At 37.5% G+C, this 18,187-nt stretch overlaps 1 pseudogene; it reads left to right on the forward strand.

Moving 5' to 3' along the window:
- The first annotated feature begins 1,655 nt into the window (after nt 1-1,655).
- LOC107967321 (large ribosomal subunit protein eL8-like) lies at nt 1,656-2,411 on the forward strand (annotated as a pseudogene).
- The last annotated feature ends 15,776 nt before the right edge of the window (nt 2,412-18,187 follow it).

The raw sequence follows: 18,187 nt of genomic DNA on the forward strand, positions 1-18,187 counted from the left end.
CTCCACTTATGAACTAGATAGTCTTGGAATATGGCCTTATGGTTTAATCTCTCTAAATCTTAGTTGTTTTCTCTTTTGTAAAATGTGAATACTAACTTGTCAGTGTTTCTCAGAAAATTAAATAAGAAAATCAGTGTAAAGTTTTATGACAATGAATAGTAGGTACATACTAAAAGACAGATAATAATGGCAAATATATATATCTTGGTGTGTGTGTGTGTTTACTGAGTGTATTAGTCTGTTCTCACATTGCTATAATGATAATACCTGAGACTGGGTAATTTATAAACACAGAGGTTTAACTGACTCACAGTTCCACATGATTGGGGAGGCCTCAGGAAACTTACAGTCATGGCAGAAGGTGAAGGGGAAGCAAATACCTCCTTCACAAGGCAGCAGGAGGGGGAGAGAGGGAGAGACGGGGCGGGGAGAGAGAGGGAGAGACAGCGAGAGAGAGAGAGCAAGAGAGAGAGCGCATGAGAGAGAGAGAGGGACAGGGAGGGAGAGGGAGAGGGAGAGAGAGGGAGAGAGACGGAGAGGGAGAGAGACAGAGAGGGAGAGGGAGAGAGAGGGATAGAGAGAGAGGGAGAGAGAGAGCAAGAGACAGAGAGGGAGAGAGAGAGAGCAAGAGAGAGAGAGAGGGAGAGATAGAGGTGGAGAGAGAGAGAGATAGAGAGAGAGACAGAGAGAGACAGAGAAAGAGAGAGAGATGGAGAGAGACAGAGAGACAGAGAGAGAGAGATGGAGAGAGAGAGAGAGAGACAGAGAGACAGAGAGAGAGAGAGAGAGAGAGATCGATCCCCTTATAAAACCATTAGCTTTCATGAGAACTCCCTCACTATCATGAGAACAGCACAGGGGAAACAGCCACCGTGATCCAATCAACTCCCACCAGGTCCCTCCCTCAACACATGGGGATTACAACTCAAGATGACACTTGAGTGGGGACACAAAGTCAAACCATATCATTGAGTATCTACTATGTGCCAAGTAGTCCACTAAGTATTTTAGGAAATACAAAATCTATATTAGACACATTCAAGCCCAAAGAAAATTGCCAAATTTGGCAGGTGGGGGATAAGAAAAAAAAAATGTAAAGCCATGTAGTAAAGACCTAAACTGAAAAGTTGTTCTGAAAACAAAGCAAACATTTAGAAAAAAAATATCATTTCAAAAATGAAAGTTAGAGGTCTGCATTAAAACCCCAGTGCTAATTGTCAGTCTAAATGGGTATTAAACCCAAATCAGAAGTACTGACATTTAAAGTTCACTAAATTTATTCTACATAATCTGCCATTTTTGACACACTTTCTGCTATGGTTTAAATGTTTTGTTCCCTCCAAAATTCATGTTGAAACCTAATCCCCTCTAAAATCCAAGTGCTGCCAATGTGATAATATTAAGAGGTGGGCCTTTAAGAGATGACTAGGCCATGAGGGATGCTTTTTGTTAATGGGATTAATGTCCTTTGAAAGAGGCTTTGGGCAGCATTCTGCAAACCTGTGCTCACATGCACATCTACTTCCTGCCACATGAGGATGCAGCGGAAAGGTGCCTACTAGACCACATGCTGGTGCCTTGATTTTGGACTTCCTAGCCTTCAGAATTGTGAGAATATAAATTCTTGTTCTTGCTGTTTCCTCCCACTGCCTAAGATGCTGAAAGGAAAGAAGACCAAGGGGAAGAAGATGGCTCTGGTCCCTGCTGCTGTGAAGAAGCAGGAGGCCAAGAAAGTGATGAATCCCTTGTTTGAGAAAAGGCCTAAGAATGTTGGCATTGGACAGGACATCCAGCCCAAAAGAGACCTCACCTGCTTTGTGAAATGGCCCCGCTATATCAGGTTGCAGCAGCAGACAGCCATCCTCGATAAGTGACTGAATATGCCTCCTGTGATTAACCAGTTCATCCAGGCCCTGGACCAGCAAACAGCTACTCAGCTGCTTAAGCTGGCCCACAAGTACAGACCAGAGACAAAGCAAAAGAATAAGCAGAGGCTAATAAGAGACCACCTGTCCTTCAAGCAGGAGTTAAGACGGTCACCAACTTGGTGGAGAACAAGAAAGCTCAGCTGGTGGTGATTGCACATGACGTGGATCCCGTCGAGCTGGTTGTCTTCCTGCCTGTCCTACGTTGTAAAATGGGGGTCCCTTACTGCATTATCAAGGGGAAGGCAAGACTGGGACATCTAGTCCACAGGAAGACCTGCACCACTGTCGCCTTCATATAGGTTAACTCAGAAGGCAAAGGAGCTTTGCCTAAGCTGGTGGAAGCTATCAGGACAAATTGCAATGACAGATACAATGAGATCCACCATCACTGGGGAAGCAATGTCCTGGGTTCCCAGATCTGTGGCTCACATTCTCAAGCTCAAAAAGGCAAAGACTAAAGAACTTGCCACTAAAGTGGGTTAAATGTATGCTGTTGAGTTTTCTCTACATAAAAAATTAAAATACAAATTTTCCTTCAAGAAAATAAAATATAAATTATTGTTTTTATAAATTACCCAGTTTAAGGTATTCTGCTATAGTGGGACAAACAAACTAAAACAAAATATGCCTACTATTAGAAAATACTCTTTTTTGTTGCATACACATGTAGTCCAGTTGAAATATGTTACAAAGAGAATAAGTGTTTCCTAAATTTTCACATGCCATACATGTTAGTTTGCCATACACATAAGATCCATCTATAGATCTCCTTTATTTCCTTAATAAATTCAGAAGAACTTTACTGAAGTACCTATTTGGTGCCACTATGGATATCAAATAATATAATGCTGCATGATGATGCTGCATAACTCCTACTTATTAAACATTTATAATGTACCAGGTAGTATGCTAAGTATTTTGCACATAATTTAACTCTTGCACCAACACTGGAAAGTAGGTAGTTCACCCCATTTTTACAAGAAAACTGAATCTTAGTAAACCTTAGTAAAGAAAGTGATACAGAATAGAATTTTAAACAAGCTCTTTGTATACATACTTTTATCCAGTGTTCCCTATCTCTTAGCACATCAGTTTACTCCAAATAATTAAGAGAATTCCTATTTGGCTTCTCTTTCAATTATGTGAAGATGTTGAAAAAAATGTGTTCTACCTAAACACACATCCTCACAGTAGCCTCTCTGGAACTAATTTCTAAGACTGGCTAAATTTTCATACCATATCTTTATTATAACAGGCATAATTCCTTGTTACCTTTAGTGATGGGCAGAAGGATGCTCAATAAAAAACTATCATCTTTTAAAGTTTTTATTAAAGTTCTTTTCCCTCAACCCTTGATTGATTTTAGTACATTTCTTAGGATTATTTTAAGAGATAAATATCAGAAGTTAGTTCTGTAAATGAATCACATTTATTAATTTCTATGTATTGAATCAGCCTTGCATCCAATGAATAAAACCTATTTGATCATGGTAGATTAGCTTTTTGATGTGCTGCTGGATTCAATTTGTTAGTATTTTGCTGAAGATTTTTGAATTTATGTTCATCAGGGATATTTGCCTGAAGTTTCTTTTTTCACTGTGTCCCTTCCGGGTTTTGGTATCAGAATGATGCTGGCTTCATATAATGAGTTAGGGAGGAGTCCCTCCTTGATTTTTTGAAATAATTTTAGCAGGATTGGTACTGGCTCTTCTTTATACATCTGGTAGGATTTGGTTATAGTTCATATGATCCAGGGCTTTTTCTGTCTAGTAAATATTTTGTTGGGAACTCATTAGTGCTCTGTTCAGGATTTCAATTTCTTCCTGGTTCAATCTTGGTTATTGTATATTTCCTAGAATTTATCCATTTCTTCTAGATTTTCTAGTTTGTGCACATAGAGCTGTTCATAATAGTCTCTGAGGACTCCTTGTATTTCTGCAATGTTGGTGGGAGTGTCACCTTAGTCATTTCTGATTGTGTTTATTTGGATCTTCTTTCTTCTTTATTAATCTGGCTAGCTGTCCATCAATACTATTTCTTCTTTCAAAAAACAAACTTTAGGTTTCGTTGATCTTTTCAGTGGATTTTGCATCTCAATTTCATTCAGTTCAGCTCTGATTATGGTTATTTCTTTTCTTCTGCTAGCTTTGGGGTTGGCTTGCTCTAGTTTTTCTAGTTCCTCTAGGTGTGATGTTAGGTTGTTAATTTGAGATCTACTTCTTAATTTAGGCATTTAGCACTATAAACACTCCTCTTAACACTGCTTTAGCTGTGTCCCAGAGATTCTGATATGTTATATCTTTATTTCATTAGTTTCAAAGAAGTTTTGGATTTATACCTTTATTTTATTATTTACTCATAAGTTTAGGAGCAGATTGGTTAATTTCCATGTAATTACATGATTTTGAAAGTTCTTCTTGGTACTGAATCATATTTTATTGTGTTATGGTCTAAGAGTGTGGTTGGTATGATTTAGGTTTTTTTAAAATTTGCTAAGGATTGCTGAGCTTGTAGCCAATCTTAGAGTATGTGCCATGTGCATATGAGAAGAATGTATATTTTATTGTTGCATAGAGTATTCTGTTGATGCCTCTTAGGTCTACTTGGTCAAGTGTCGAATTCATGTCATGAATATCTTTATTTTTTGCCTCAGTGATGTGTCTAACACTGTCAGTGGGAATATTGAAGTCTCACATTACTATTGGATGGTTATCTAAGTCTCTTCATAGGTCTCTAAGAGCTTGTTTTATGAATCCGGGTGCTCCAGGGCTGGGTGCATATATATTTATGATAGTTAAGTTTTCTTGTTGTATAATTTATCATTAAAAACAAAATACACATGATCCTCTTAATAAAGGCAGAAAAGGTTTTTGATAAAATCCAGGATTTCTTCAGGCTAAAAACCCTGAACAAACTTTAATGCACCAAAGGAACACACCTCAAAATAATAAGAGCCACCTATGACAAATTCACAGCCAACATCATATTAAATGGGCAAAAGCTGGAAACATTCCCCTTGAGAACTGGAACAAAAGAAAGATGCCCACTCTCACCAGTTCTTTCAATATAAACTGGAAGTCCTAGCCAGAGCAATAAAGCAAAGTAAAGAAATAAAAGATATCCAAATAAGAAAAGAAGAAGTCAAGCTATCTCTCTTAATTAATGACATGACTCTATGCCCAGAAAATGATAAAGACTCCACCAAAAGCCTCCTAGAAATAATAAATAACTTCAGCAAAGTTTCAGGATACAAAATCAACATCCATAGCATTTCTACACACCAGTAATGTCTGAGATGGGAGCCAAATCAAGAACACGCTCTCAATCACAATAGCCACAAATAGAATAAAATATCTAGAAATACAGCCAACTGAAGAGGTAAATGATCTCTACAGTGAGAATTACAAAACACTTCTGAAGAAATCAGAGACATCACAAACCAATGGAAACACATTCCATGCTCATGGGTAGGAAGAATCAATATTATTAAAATGGCCATCCTCCCCAAAGCAATTTACAGATTCAATGCTATTCCTATCAAACTACTGATGACATTGTTTTTCACAGAACTAGAAAAAACTATTTTAAAATGTATGTGAAGCCAAAATGGAGCCCAAATAGCCAAAGTAATCCTAAGCAAAAAGAACAAGGCCAGAAACATCACACTACTTGATGTAAAACTATACCATAAGCTACAATAAACAAAATATCATGGTACTTGTACAAAAACAGACACAATGGAACAGGTTAGAGAACTCACAAATAAAGTTGCACACCTACAACCATCTGATCTTTGACAAAGTCAACAAAAACAAGCAATGGGGAAAGGAATTTCTCTTCAATAAATGGTGCTGTGATAAGTGACTGGCCATATGCAGAAGATTGAAACTGAACCCCTTCCTTTCTTTACTTTTTTTTTTTTTCTTGAGATGGAGTTTCATGCTTGTTGCCCAGGCTAGAGTGCAATGGTGCAATCTCGGCTCACCGCAACCTCTGACTCCTAGGTTCGAGCAATTCTCCTGCCTCAGCCTCCTACGTAGCTGGGATTACAGGTGCCCTCCACCAAACTCAGGTAATTTTATATATATATATATATATTTTTATAGTACAGACAGGGTTTCACCATATTGGCCAGGCTGGTCTCGAACTCCTGAACTCATGTGATCCACCCACCTCAGCCTCCCAAAATGCTGGGATTACAGGTGTGAGCCACCACACCTGGCCCTTCCTTTAACATATACAAAAATTAACTCAAGATGGACTAAAGACTTAACTCTAAAACCTAAAGCTATAAAAACCTTAGAAGAAAGCCTAAGATATACCATTCTGGACATAGACCTTGGCAAAAATTTTATGATGAAGTCTCCAAAAACAACTGCAACAAAAGAAATAGAAAAAGTAGTACCTAATTAAACTAAAGAGCTTCTGCACAGCAGAGAAACTATCAACAGAGTAATGCACAACCTACAGAATGGGAGAAAATATTTGCAAACTATGCATCTGACAAAGGTCTAATATCAAGGATCTCTAAGGAACTCTAACAAATCAACAGGCAAAAACAACCTCATTTAAAAATGAAGAAAGATCACGAACAGACACTTCTCAAAAAGAGAAAAACACATGACCAACAAGTATGTGAGAAGATGCCCAACATCACTAATGATTAGAGAAATGCAAATCAAATCCACAATGAGATACCATTTCAAACCAGTCAGAATGGCTTTTATAAAACATTCAAAAAATAACACATGTTGGTGAGGTTGCAGAGAAAGGGCAATACTTATACACTGCTGGTGGGAATGTAAATTAGTTCAGCCACTGTGGAAAGGATTTTGGAGATTTCCCAAAGAAGTCAAACAGAACTGCCATTTGATCAGCAATCCCACTATTGGGTATATATCCAAAGGAATATAAATTGTTCTACCAAAAAGACACAAGTATTCACAAGTTCATCACAGCACTATTCACGATAGCAAAGACATGGAATCACCTAGATGCCCATCAACAGTAGACTGTATAAAGAAAATGTGGTAAATATATACCATGGAATATAACACAACCATAAACAAAGAACAAAATAATGTCCTTGGCAGCAACATGGATGCAGCTGGAGGCCATTATCCTAAGTAAATTAACACAGGAACAGAGAACCAAATACTGCATATTGTCACTTATAAGTAGAAGCTAAACATTTAGTACACATGGACACAAAAAGGGAAACAATAGACACAGGGCCTACTTGAGGTTGAAGAATATTAGGAGTGCAAGGATCAAAAACTTACCTATCAGGTACTATGCTCACTACCTGGGTGATGCAATCATTTGTGCATCAAACCTCAGAGACACACAATTTACCCATGTAACAAACCTGAACATGTACCCCTAAATCTAAAAGTTGAAAAAAAAAAAGATATCTGAACTTCGAACATACTCTATGAACAAAAAGTAAAGGAAACAGGAAATGAGCCTTTCCTTTAATACATGCAATTTAATAAACCCATCTATTAGTCTGTTTTCATGCTGTTATGAAGAAATACATGAAACTGGGAAATTTATACAGAAAAAAGGATTGACTCACAGTTCTGCATAATTTGGGAGGCAGAAGGCCCCTCTTCACAGGGTGGCAGGAGAGAGAATGAGTGCCCAGTAAAGGTGGAAGCCCTTTATAAAACCATCAGATCTTGTGAGACAGGACTCATAATAATGAGAATAGGATGGGGAAAACCTCCGCCATTATTCAATTATCTCCACCTGGTCCACCTGGTCCCTCCCACGATAAATGGGGATTATGGGAACTACAATTCCAGGTGAGATTTGGGTGGGGACACAGCCAAACCATATAATCCGTATCTTACTTTCCTGCCCGGCACACAATAAAGTCAAAACAATGGTATATATTTCCTAGGAAAGGTAGCCATTCAGATTGTTTCTAGCTGATTCCCCCATTGCCAGTTGTAAAACTTGTCTCATCTTACAATGAAAATATAGCTTGTAAAGTGTTTGTGAAATAGTAGGTTGTAAAGCAAGCTAGGAGGAGCTGTTTTGTGCATTTGACTGTGCCCCTTCATACGTATAACATGTTGGGTCTTCCTTAGTGGAAAAGTAGGTGGATAGAGAGGAACAGGCATGTTAACACACCAGCAGCAGAGTAGCTTCCAATGGGCAGAACTCAAATCTGTCACTTGCAAGCAACCCACAAAAATCTTTAGTTGAAGCTTAGTTTTATACTTCTATTAAAAATATAAAAGTTAAATTTATTCTATGTTTATTCTTTCCTATTTTAAATTATTATTACTATATTATAAAAAATTAGTTAGACTAGCCTCATATAATGCTTTTGCCTCCCATGCATAATGAAAACATTTTTCTTGGGCAGAATTACTCCTCTTTAGACAAATGTGAAGAAGTTTTGCCAATTGACAGATGCTACACAAATGTGCACAATTATTATTGTTACTGCTGTCATTATTGTTTTGGATAATCTTAAATACCAACATCTTTCTTTTTAAAAATAAAGATATTGACACCTCTTCCCATAAATAAATGTTCTCTATAGACACACAGGATTCGCAGCCTCAAATGTCTATGAATAGAGAGGCAAAGAGAAGATTGACTCAACAGCTAATACATCTCATGATTTTACCTTTATACCAAGACATAACTTATTGTCTTTTTTCTAAAATAGGTTGATGCTTTTATTCACCATCTTTATTTTTCATTAGTAAAATATTTATCTATTGAAGACAGTATGCAAAATTCAGAAAAAATTACAGGTAGAAAATTAAACCACTCTTAAGGATGAATACCATTAATGCTTCAGTATACTTGACTAAGTTTTTCATATGAGTACATAAAAATGATTCTCCCTTCTCCAAGTTTAAATTAGATGTGCTGTTTCTCTATAGCCCACTTTACTTAATATACTTATTAGAATATTCATGTTATTAAATATTATACTATAACATGAATTGTGATATCATGTTATAGTACATGACTGTAGTACGTGACTAATAGTAGACTATTCTTGAATAAATGTATTAACTACACTGTTAGAAAATTGCTAAGTATTTGTTTCCAATTGTTTATGACTATAAATAACCCTATAGTGTAAATCCTTATGTACAAAACATCCTTCATCTCTGTATCACTAGTAGGACATACAGCCCATAACAGTCGTAGTTTTCCTGGGTTTCCTGGGATAACATAAGATAGCAAGGACCAGTCTGGCTTACTAAAACTCATTAGGAGCATCTTCATTATCTCTGCCCTTATCCCTGGTACATCCAGTACGTATGATATTTCAGGGACAACTCAAGGAAATTTATTTCCCAAGTTGTTCATGCCCAGTGACAGTATTTTTCTAATCCCTCTCTTAATTCAGTCCCCTTCCTTCACAACCCTCATAATAATAAAAATTCAAGTCATAATCCATAGAGGCAGCAATGGGATAATTTTTGGTGTGTTTTTCAGAGGTTCCATCTGGGGCTCATTCTTTACCTTGAAGTCCTTTAATATTTACCAATTAACCTGATAAACAATCTCCTTACATCAAGTAGTCTACCACCTATCAGAATAAGAGAAGTATTGTATAGCAAATAGGGTAAAGATGAGAGATCTTATTGTTCTCTTTTTTAGATGGGGTTTTGCTATGTTGTCCAAGTTGGTCTCTTGGGCTCAAGTAATCCTCCTGGCTCAGCCTCCTGAATATCCGGGACTACAGGTGTGCACCACTGCCCCCAGCTTAAGATATCTTGCTTTTAAGTGTCTAAAATAGTATATAAATCAAGCCAAGCTATAATAGGAGTCAAAAGTGACAATAGAAGGCTATTATAACCATGGTCACAGTCTTAGAAAAGGAAACGTAGATGTTAATAAAGTTATTTTTCCTTTTCCAAGAAAAGGGGACTAATTTAATAAAGTATGGGCAAAACCACCTAGCATCCTGCCCTTAGACCTGGGTCATCAAGCCCCTACTCTGAGGTCCCCTACTTTACAGAGACTCAGTATAGGTTTTATCTTCTCTGCCTTTGTAATAAAGCTCAAGGGTTAAGATACTGTAGTCTTACAAAATCTGAGTCTTTCCTCACCTTCTGAGTCATATTCTTGACATGGGGACTCCAAATTCCATGCCTGAATACCATAAACTCACCTCTGAGGCTTGTGCTGGTTTCTTTCCAGCAGACATTTCTTCAGGTGAACATAATCTTAATTCGGAGGCAGAGTGAAGGGGCATCTGTTTGGGGGAACAGATAGTGCTTGGACTTGAGTTCTGGAATGTCCACCAGATATGGATGAGGCACATAATAGAGCAAAAAAAAAAAAAAAAGAAGAGAGAAGGGTACACTTGGGAACCTCCATGTACTCTTGTCTAAGGCTCTGTAAATGTTAGAAAGAGCCTGCTCCTCTGAACTCTTACACTTAGGAACCTCCATGTACTCTTGTCTAAGGCTCTGTAAATGTTAGAAAGAGCCTGCTCCTCTGAACTCTTACACTTAGTGACAAGTATATTTTATGTCACTTTTTATTTCAGCATCATTCTTCTTGAGCCTGGAGATTCTTCTTTTAGGAAAAGAGTCAATATAAATGTGTAAATATGATATATACTTTTAAAATCAACTTTGAGGACAGAAATTGTGAGACTGCAGTACCCTACCCCTTTATAAACCATAACTCAAAGGTCTGCAGGTGAGAGTCAGTGTTTTCTAAGGCACTACAAAAATTCTCTTGTAATAAACATGGGAAAGGATGTCTGCATTTTAGAAAGTTTCAGCAAGGTATTCTAGCAGCCACTTAAAGGAATGACACTTTGTCTATGTCCCCAGATCAGCTTACTGTTTATCGCTAAACACAGCCATTCTGTTTGCATCCCTCCCTCTCCATGTGACTACAAGTCTGTTTACCAAGACAGGAGGGGTAGTGGGTTGCATTATTTCCCCAAAAAAGATATGTTGAAATGCTAACTCTCAGTACTCGTAAGTGTGACCATCTTTGAAAATAGGGTCATTGCAGAAGTCGTCAAGTTAAAATGAAGTCATTTTGGAGTACAGTAAGCCCTAAATCCAATAATGGTTGTTCTTATAAGAAGAAGAAAGGACCCACAGATATCCAGGGAAGTCTTATGGAGGCACAGATTGCAGTGGTGCAGCCACAAGTCAAGGATGGCCAAGGACTGCTGAGGCCATCGGAAGGTAAAAAGAGGTAACTAAGAATTCTTCAGTAGAGCCCTCAGTGAGAGCATGGTCTTGTTAACACCTTAATTTCATACTTCTAAACTCTAGAACTATGATAGAATAAATTTATGTTGTTTTAGGCCACCAATTTTGAGATAATTTGTTACAGAAGCCCCAGGAAACTAATACAGGGGATACTGGCCATTCTCTTCTCAACCTCTCTGCAGAATATCACTGGGCCTTATCTCCTACTTTCATCTTCCCATTCTTCTGAGGTATACTCACAAGTCTTTTGTTAAACGGTTCACTTCTAGTCACTTCAAAGAAGTGGGCTGGTGATGTGGGTGGGTGGGGGACAGATGGGGGTAACAAAATCAGTAAACCTGGAAGAATGAGAAATAATTTTCTAAAAATCACTCACTGGCTAAGTGTATTTCTCTACTTAATTGACTAAATCTTCACAATGGTGCTAGGAGGTAGATATTTTTAAATCCCTCTATTAAGAGGAGAACTCTATGGCTCAGAAAGTTTAAGCACTCTGTCATCCAGCTAAAAAAAGAAGAGCCAGGAGTCGAACTGAAACTTGATCCAAAAAAAATAGGGTCCCCAAAACCTTCTGGTTGTATTAACGCACAAGTAATATTGGTAGTTTCTCCCTTTTGAAAATGAGTTTGTAGCCAGGCGTGGTGGCTCATGCCTATAATCCCAGCACTTTGGGAGGCCGAAGCGGGCGGATCATGAGGTCAGGAGTTCGAGACCAGCCTGGCCAACATGGTGAAACCCCGTCTCTATTAAAAATACAAAAATTAGCTGGGCATGATGGCGGGTGCCTGTAATCCCAGCTACTTGGGAGGCTGAGACAGGAGAATTACTTAAACCTGGGAGGCGGAGGTTGCAGTGAGCCGAGATTGTGCCACTGCACTCTAGCCTGGGTGACAGAGCAAGACTCTGTCTCGGAAAGAAAAAAAAAAAAAGAAAAGAAGTTTGTTATATCTCAATATCTCATGATCCGATGTATTATCTCTATATATACTTATTTTATGACTGATTAGTTTCATATTAAAATTCTATTTATTTTTAGTAAACAAAGCATGTGTGGAATAAACATACAAACACACACATACATACTTAGGGAGGTAAATTTCTCTTCCCCTCTCTGACCTAGCCACACAGTGTTCCTGTGCGGAATAAGCTTCTCTGATCAGTTTCCTAAGTATTCTTATCAGGATACTCCATGATTTTACCCATGTATACATATATATTATTGCTTTCTTCTCAAATCATAGAGTATAAACCTGGTTCTATACCTCTCTGTGAGCTTTTTTTTTTTTTGACTCTCATCTTACACAGTTGTATTAGTCCCTTTTCATGCTTTCATTAAAGACATACCCCAGAGTGGGTAATTTATAAAGAAAAAGAGGTTTAATGGACTCACAGTTCCACATGGCTGGGGAAGCCTCACAATCATGGTGGAAGGCGAAAGGCACTTCTTACAGGGTGACAGTAAGAAAGAATGAGAACCAAGCACAAGGGGTTTTCCCTTATAAAACCATCAGGTCTCGTGAGACTTATTCACTACCTCTGCCTCCGTGATTCAATTATCATCCACCAGGCCCCTACCACCACACATGGGAATTAAGGGAGCTACAATTCAAGATGAGATTTGGGTGGGGACACAGCCAAACCATATCACCAGTCATAGAAATCCTCCTGCCTTTATAATGTTCCTGTCTTTCCTGAAATATTGCTAAAAAATTCACATTATCCTTTTTTTCTAACTCTTCCTTCTCTCAGTGTCCACATTTCTAATGCTGGCAAGTTCGATGTTGTTTTGTTCCTTCACACTATTATTGAAGCAAACACTCAAGTTAATCAGAATATTCAAAAAACCAAAACACCTGTTTATTCCACAAACCCTAACAATATCTTATCATAATGTAGGTCATTAAATTTTTACTGCTTTAGAAGAAAATGGTTTACAAATTGGTGTGGAGTTTAGGGATTTTATATGTTTGGTTTGTTTTTGTAAAAGATTTGTCCTTGAGGATACATCAGGAAGACTGCCCCCAGTAGGAGCTAGATCCCACCATGATAAAATTCATTTGTCATTTTCCTTCCTAAAATAAGCTAATCCACCAATAGAGCAAAAGAGATCAACTTTGTTTACAGGCTCAGGAGAGCAAATTGTACTCCATTTGATTTTTGTTTAAACATTTATAGCAACTCATCTGACTCATATTTGCATTGTCGATACCACATAGAAAGTTTATTTGTTTACCTTTGTCAAGACCCTTCAGCCAAAGACCAGTGGAAATGCACCCAACATTTAACAAATTATATATATATATATATATATATATATATATATATATATATATATATATATATAATTTGTTGCAGTAAGGGAGAACACACAACATGGAGAACCATGAGGTATCTCAGTGAAAGGGTGTTAGAGAACACTTATAAATTAGGCTTGCATGAGGTAACTTTAGGGAAAGTTTAAAGAAGCAGGTTTGCTTTGTTTTTTATGCATCAAGAAGCAGGGGCAATATTTTTTTTTTTTTTGAGATGGAGTTTCACTCTTGTTGCCCAGGCTGGAGTGCAATGGCGCCATCTCAGCTCACTGGAACCTCCGCCTCCTAGGTTCAAGAGATTCTCCTGCCTCAGCCTCCAGAGTAGCTAGGATTACAGTCAGCCACCACCATGCCTGGCTAATTTTAATATTTTTAGTAGAGACAGGGATTCACCATGTTGGCCAGGCTGGTCTCAAACTCCTGACCTCAGGTGATCTGCCTGCCTCGGCCTCCAAGAAGCAGGGGTAATTTTATGGTTGGATATCCTAACATATATTCTCTAGGAGAATGGAAGACTAGACTAATACTTAAGCTAAAAAAAAGTGTTGAATACAGAGGCAGCAATCATTCATATTAGCCAGGATAAGAAAATGTTTGGTCATTTTTGTTGCTTAAACAATGTTCATGGTTTCTATTTTGTCTTTGTTCAAACATGATTACAGATTAGTCTTTTTTGTTGTTGCTGTTGTTGTTGTTAGAGAGATAGAGTCTCACTCTGTTCCCTGGAACTCCTGAGCCCAAGTAGTCCTCCCACCTCTGAGTAGCTGAGACTACAGGCACATACCACCACGCCTGGCTAGAAGCGCCCTTTTTAAATTTTATTTTGGAGGGAGAGGGTCTTAAAATTACAAAGATTCACACAATGGTCATGAATGATGCTGAAGTTCTGGGATATTGTTTATGTTCAACAGAACACCAAAGCCTGACTAGCAGAATATCAGACCAGCTTGTAGCAACTTTAGTTCTGGCTGATAGTATCAGGTCAGCTTCTGGATGTCAGGGGCTGCTTAACTCTTTCCTCTTCTGACTAATGGCAGATGAGGTTAAGTTGCAGGACATTAATCCATGATACCCACATTTTCACCGTTGCTGAGATTTTGCTGAACAAGAGATTGTTCATAGAATGTAGTCTGTAGTTGGGCTAGGGCTAGTTGCCCCTGCTCCCTTTGCTATAGAATGAGTAATTGAATCCTCTCATGTGCCCATAGTTACCTGGGAAATATCAGCCTACTGCAACACAAGCTAGTTATCAGAAGCAAGTCTTGAACCCAGGGCTCTGGATCATAAACTCCAGACTGTGAATCCAGCTGGGTCTGTATTAGAGTACCAGGTGACTATTTTTTTCTCGACTTAGTCATGGGCTCCTTTATTTGTCATATGTAAGTGCAGGAATACGTGGTTGTTATGATTTAAATATTCCCTTGGCTAGGTAAGAGGGAATCAAGAAATATGTGATTGTGCATTAACAACTCAGTAATGAATTTATTGGTTTGTTAGGTTTTCAGAGTAGCAGTCATATGCAAATAAAATATTGAGTGAAAGCAAAAGTGATCATGGTAATATTAATAGTAACCAATTAATGAATAGTACTTTATACTTAATTCTCAAAAAAAATCTGAAGTATATGTTGTGTAACTCTATTGCACAATTCAAGACAGTAAAGCATAGAAAAGGTAACTTCCCCAAGGTCATACCACTAATAAGTAGAAGAAAGAGAATTCAACCTCAGGCTTGTCTGACCTTATAGATTGCATTTTTTTTTTTTTTTTTTTTTTTTTTTGGACAGAGTCTCGCTCTGTCACCCAGGCTGGACTGGAGTGCAGTGGCGCAATCACAGTTCACCACAAGCTCTGCCTCCTGTGTTCTTGCCATTCTCCTGCCTCAGCCTCCCGAGTAGCTAGGACTACAGGCGCCGGCCACCACGCTCAGCTAATTTTTTTTTAATATATATTTTTAGTAGAGACGGGGTTTCACCATGTTAGCCAGGATGGTCTCGATCTCCTGACCTCGTGATCTTCCCACCTCAGCCTCCCAAAGGGCTGGAATGACAGGCGTGAGCCACTGCACCTGGCCATAGACTGCATTCTTATTACTCTATCATTAGTAAAAGCTTCTGGAATCAAATCCAGTGATCCATTCCCTGAGTAATATGCCTGGAAAACTTCCCTTTGTAAACCAGTCTTCTTCCACTGTTGTTCTCTATACCTTCCTGCCTGGAGTGCCACTGCTTTGTGGTTTCATGGGGAAAAAGATATCACAAGAACCACAAAGCTGGGCAGTTTAGTGAAAAAAAATGAATAAGGAATTAAAGAATCCCTCATTCCATACCTGTCATCTTGCCTTTACATGAACTGATATAGTAAATACCCATTTTGAAGTGGTTGCATGTATTAGAAGTCAAAACTATAAACAAAAATTCAAAGGCAGAGATTTGTCCTGTATTTTTCTTCAATAAGTATGGCTATGGAGCATTTGAATGATTATTCATTTCACCCACTTTTTTAAAATGCTATTTTTAAAGATTTTTTTGCTAAAATGTTTCCACTGAAATGTAATAGAGTAAGCTGTCAAACTTCCAACACTGCACCATATCATTTAACTTAGCAAAGTGTGCTGACGGATGCCCCCAGCTAATTAGAAAGATGACTCGAAGACCATATCCTAATGACTCAGAAAATCCACGTCAACTATTTTTCTTCTAAGCTAATTATTGGTTTGAGAAATACGCATCCTATTTTGAGGGCTAAATTTTTCTTTCCTGGAATAAAAACCACAGAAATCTATAATGGTGTTAAATTTTTGTATCCATGGTTCTGACTAAACTTTTCCATTTATATGTATTGCATCCTTGGCCATATAAATCATATTTATAACATAGAATGCCATATCTGCTTCTTACCCTGAAGCTTAAAACAAATAATTATTATTAAAACAATTTAAATTAGAAAGCTGCTCTATCCACTGTGTTCTTCACTTTATATGTGATCGTCAGGATACTAAAAATTTGAATGATAAAAAAGATCTAAGAAATTGAATCATATTGTGAATATTTCATTGCATATAAATTGTTCTATTATAGCATTGCTTTAAAGCCAAATGTTGTTTTGTAACTTTCTAGTTTGTATGTACCCAAAGTTCATATGTTCCTATCTCAGTTTTTCCCAAAGTAGGCAGGCCTATGTTGTTGAACACATTGCAATTCTGGTGAGTAAAAAAAAAAAAAAAAAAAAAAAAATGTGTATTCTTACAATACTGCTTACATAAATATCAAGCATGGTGCTACGTAATACAGAGAAAATGGTATGCAGTGTAGTCATGCAAATGCACCAAAACTCAAGAAGTATTTTTAGTCTCTGGAACCTTCAAAGAAATGGATGACATTAAGTATAATTTAACAGAAACCAGTTGGCCTATAGCTGAACATAAAGTTCTAACCAAATCCAGCATGAATCTAATTTTTGTCCAAAATATTGTGGGCTTCATGAAGTTATATGTTTATTCTAATTTTATTTTAAAAGTGATGCTCATTTCTAGGGAAATCGAGTTCACAAATCAGACCCTGATCCATTCCAAGTTACATATGGCAAAAAGATTATTTTATTTTTATATAATGTCATGCTTTGAGGCATTTAGAAGAGGAGAGATGGAGAAGGAGGAAAAGGAGGAAGTAGAAGGAGAAAGAAAATAGACATGTGGTGAAAGAAGGCCAGGAAAAACAAGGAATGTTCACGTTAATCTAATAAAAAGTAGAATGAAAGACCAAAGAGGAATCAAAATTTGTTCTACATTCAGCAGTTCATGTGATTTCTAAATCTGGCAAACCTGGAATCATGTCTTCTCTCTATAGTGAAATCTCTTCACACTCTGAAGATCCTAACAGAAAACCTTCTGGAAGGTAGAACTATTCATATTTTGCTCTCAGATGTTCCTGCAAGACATTCTCCAAATTTAATTACATCTTCCTACTCATGGAAGATAGGTATGAAGGACTTTTGAAATGCCAGTTAACAGAAGATGCTTCAGAGATCACTAGAGTAATTTGTCTGATGTCATAGTTTAGGGCAGTGCCCATTTTATAAACCACACATCAAATCCCATTCTCCCCTCTAAGCATCCCCTATTACCTTGGTCTAAAATAACTCATATTTCTCTACGCCTATAAGCAACCTGCTCTTATGTTTTTTTTTCTATAAGAGAAGTCCCTATTTATTCTTATAAAGTAAAATTTATATTTATTCCTGGGTTACTTAGCGTTTAGGTCCTACAACTTTAATGTTGGTGTTGAAAATGTGGCCCTATTATCCACTAGTCATGTGGCCTTGAGCAAAACCCTTTACCTATCAGCTACCAAAGATATTGTCAGTTATTTCAACGGCAAAATGAGGTGAAAACATTTATTCTGCATGGTTACTGTAGGATGAAAGACGTTAAAACATATAATGCTCTTAGAAGAGTGTCTAGCACATGGTAAAAACAAAATGAGTGTTAGCCACCATTCTATTAATACTACTGTCACATTGTGATTATAATTATCATCATCATCTCTGTGATGGAACATACTATGTAATATCTTTAAAATATTTTGACTCATTTTATTTTTTTTCAGGTAAACCAGAAGTTTAATAAAAATGAAAAAAAAGTACAGTATGGTGGGCTAGCTGCTTCAAAAGGTCTGTTATATGTTGGTCAGCCTGATATCCTGACTCTGTGTGTTCTGGAGGTCACAGGACTG

Source organism: Pan troglodytes, chromosome 9 (genome assembly GCF_028858775.2).
Source record: "Pan troglodytes isolate AG18354 chromosome 9, NHGRI_mPanTro3-v2.0_pri, whole genome shotgun sequence".
In the NCBI taxonomy this organism is placed as follows: domain Eukaryota; kingdom Metazoa; phylum Chordata; class Mammalia; order Primates; family Hominidae; genus Pan; species Pan troglodytes.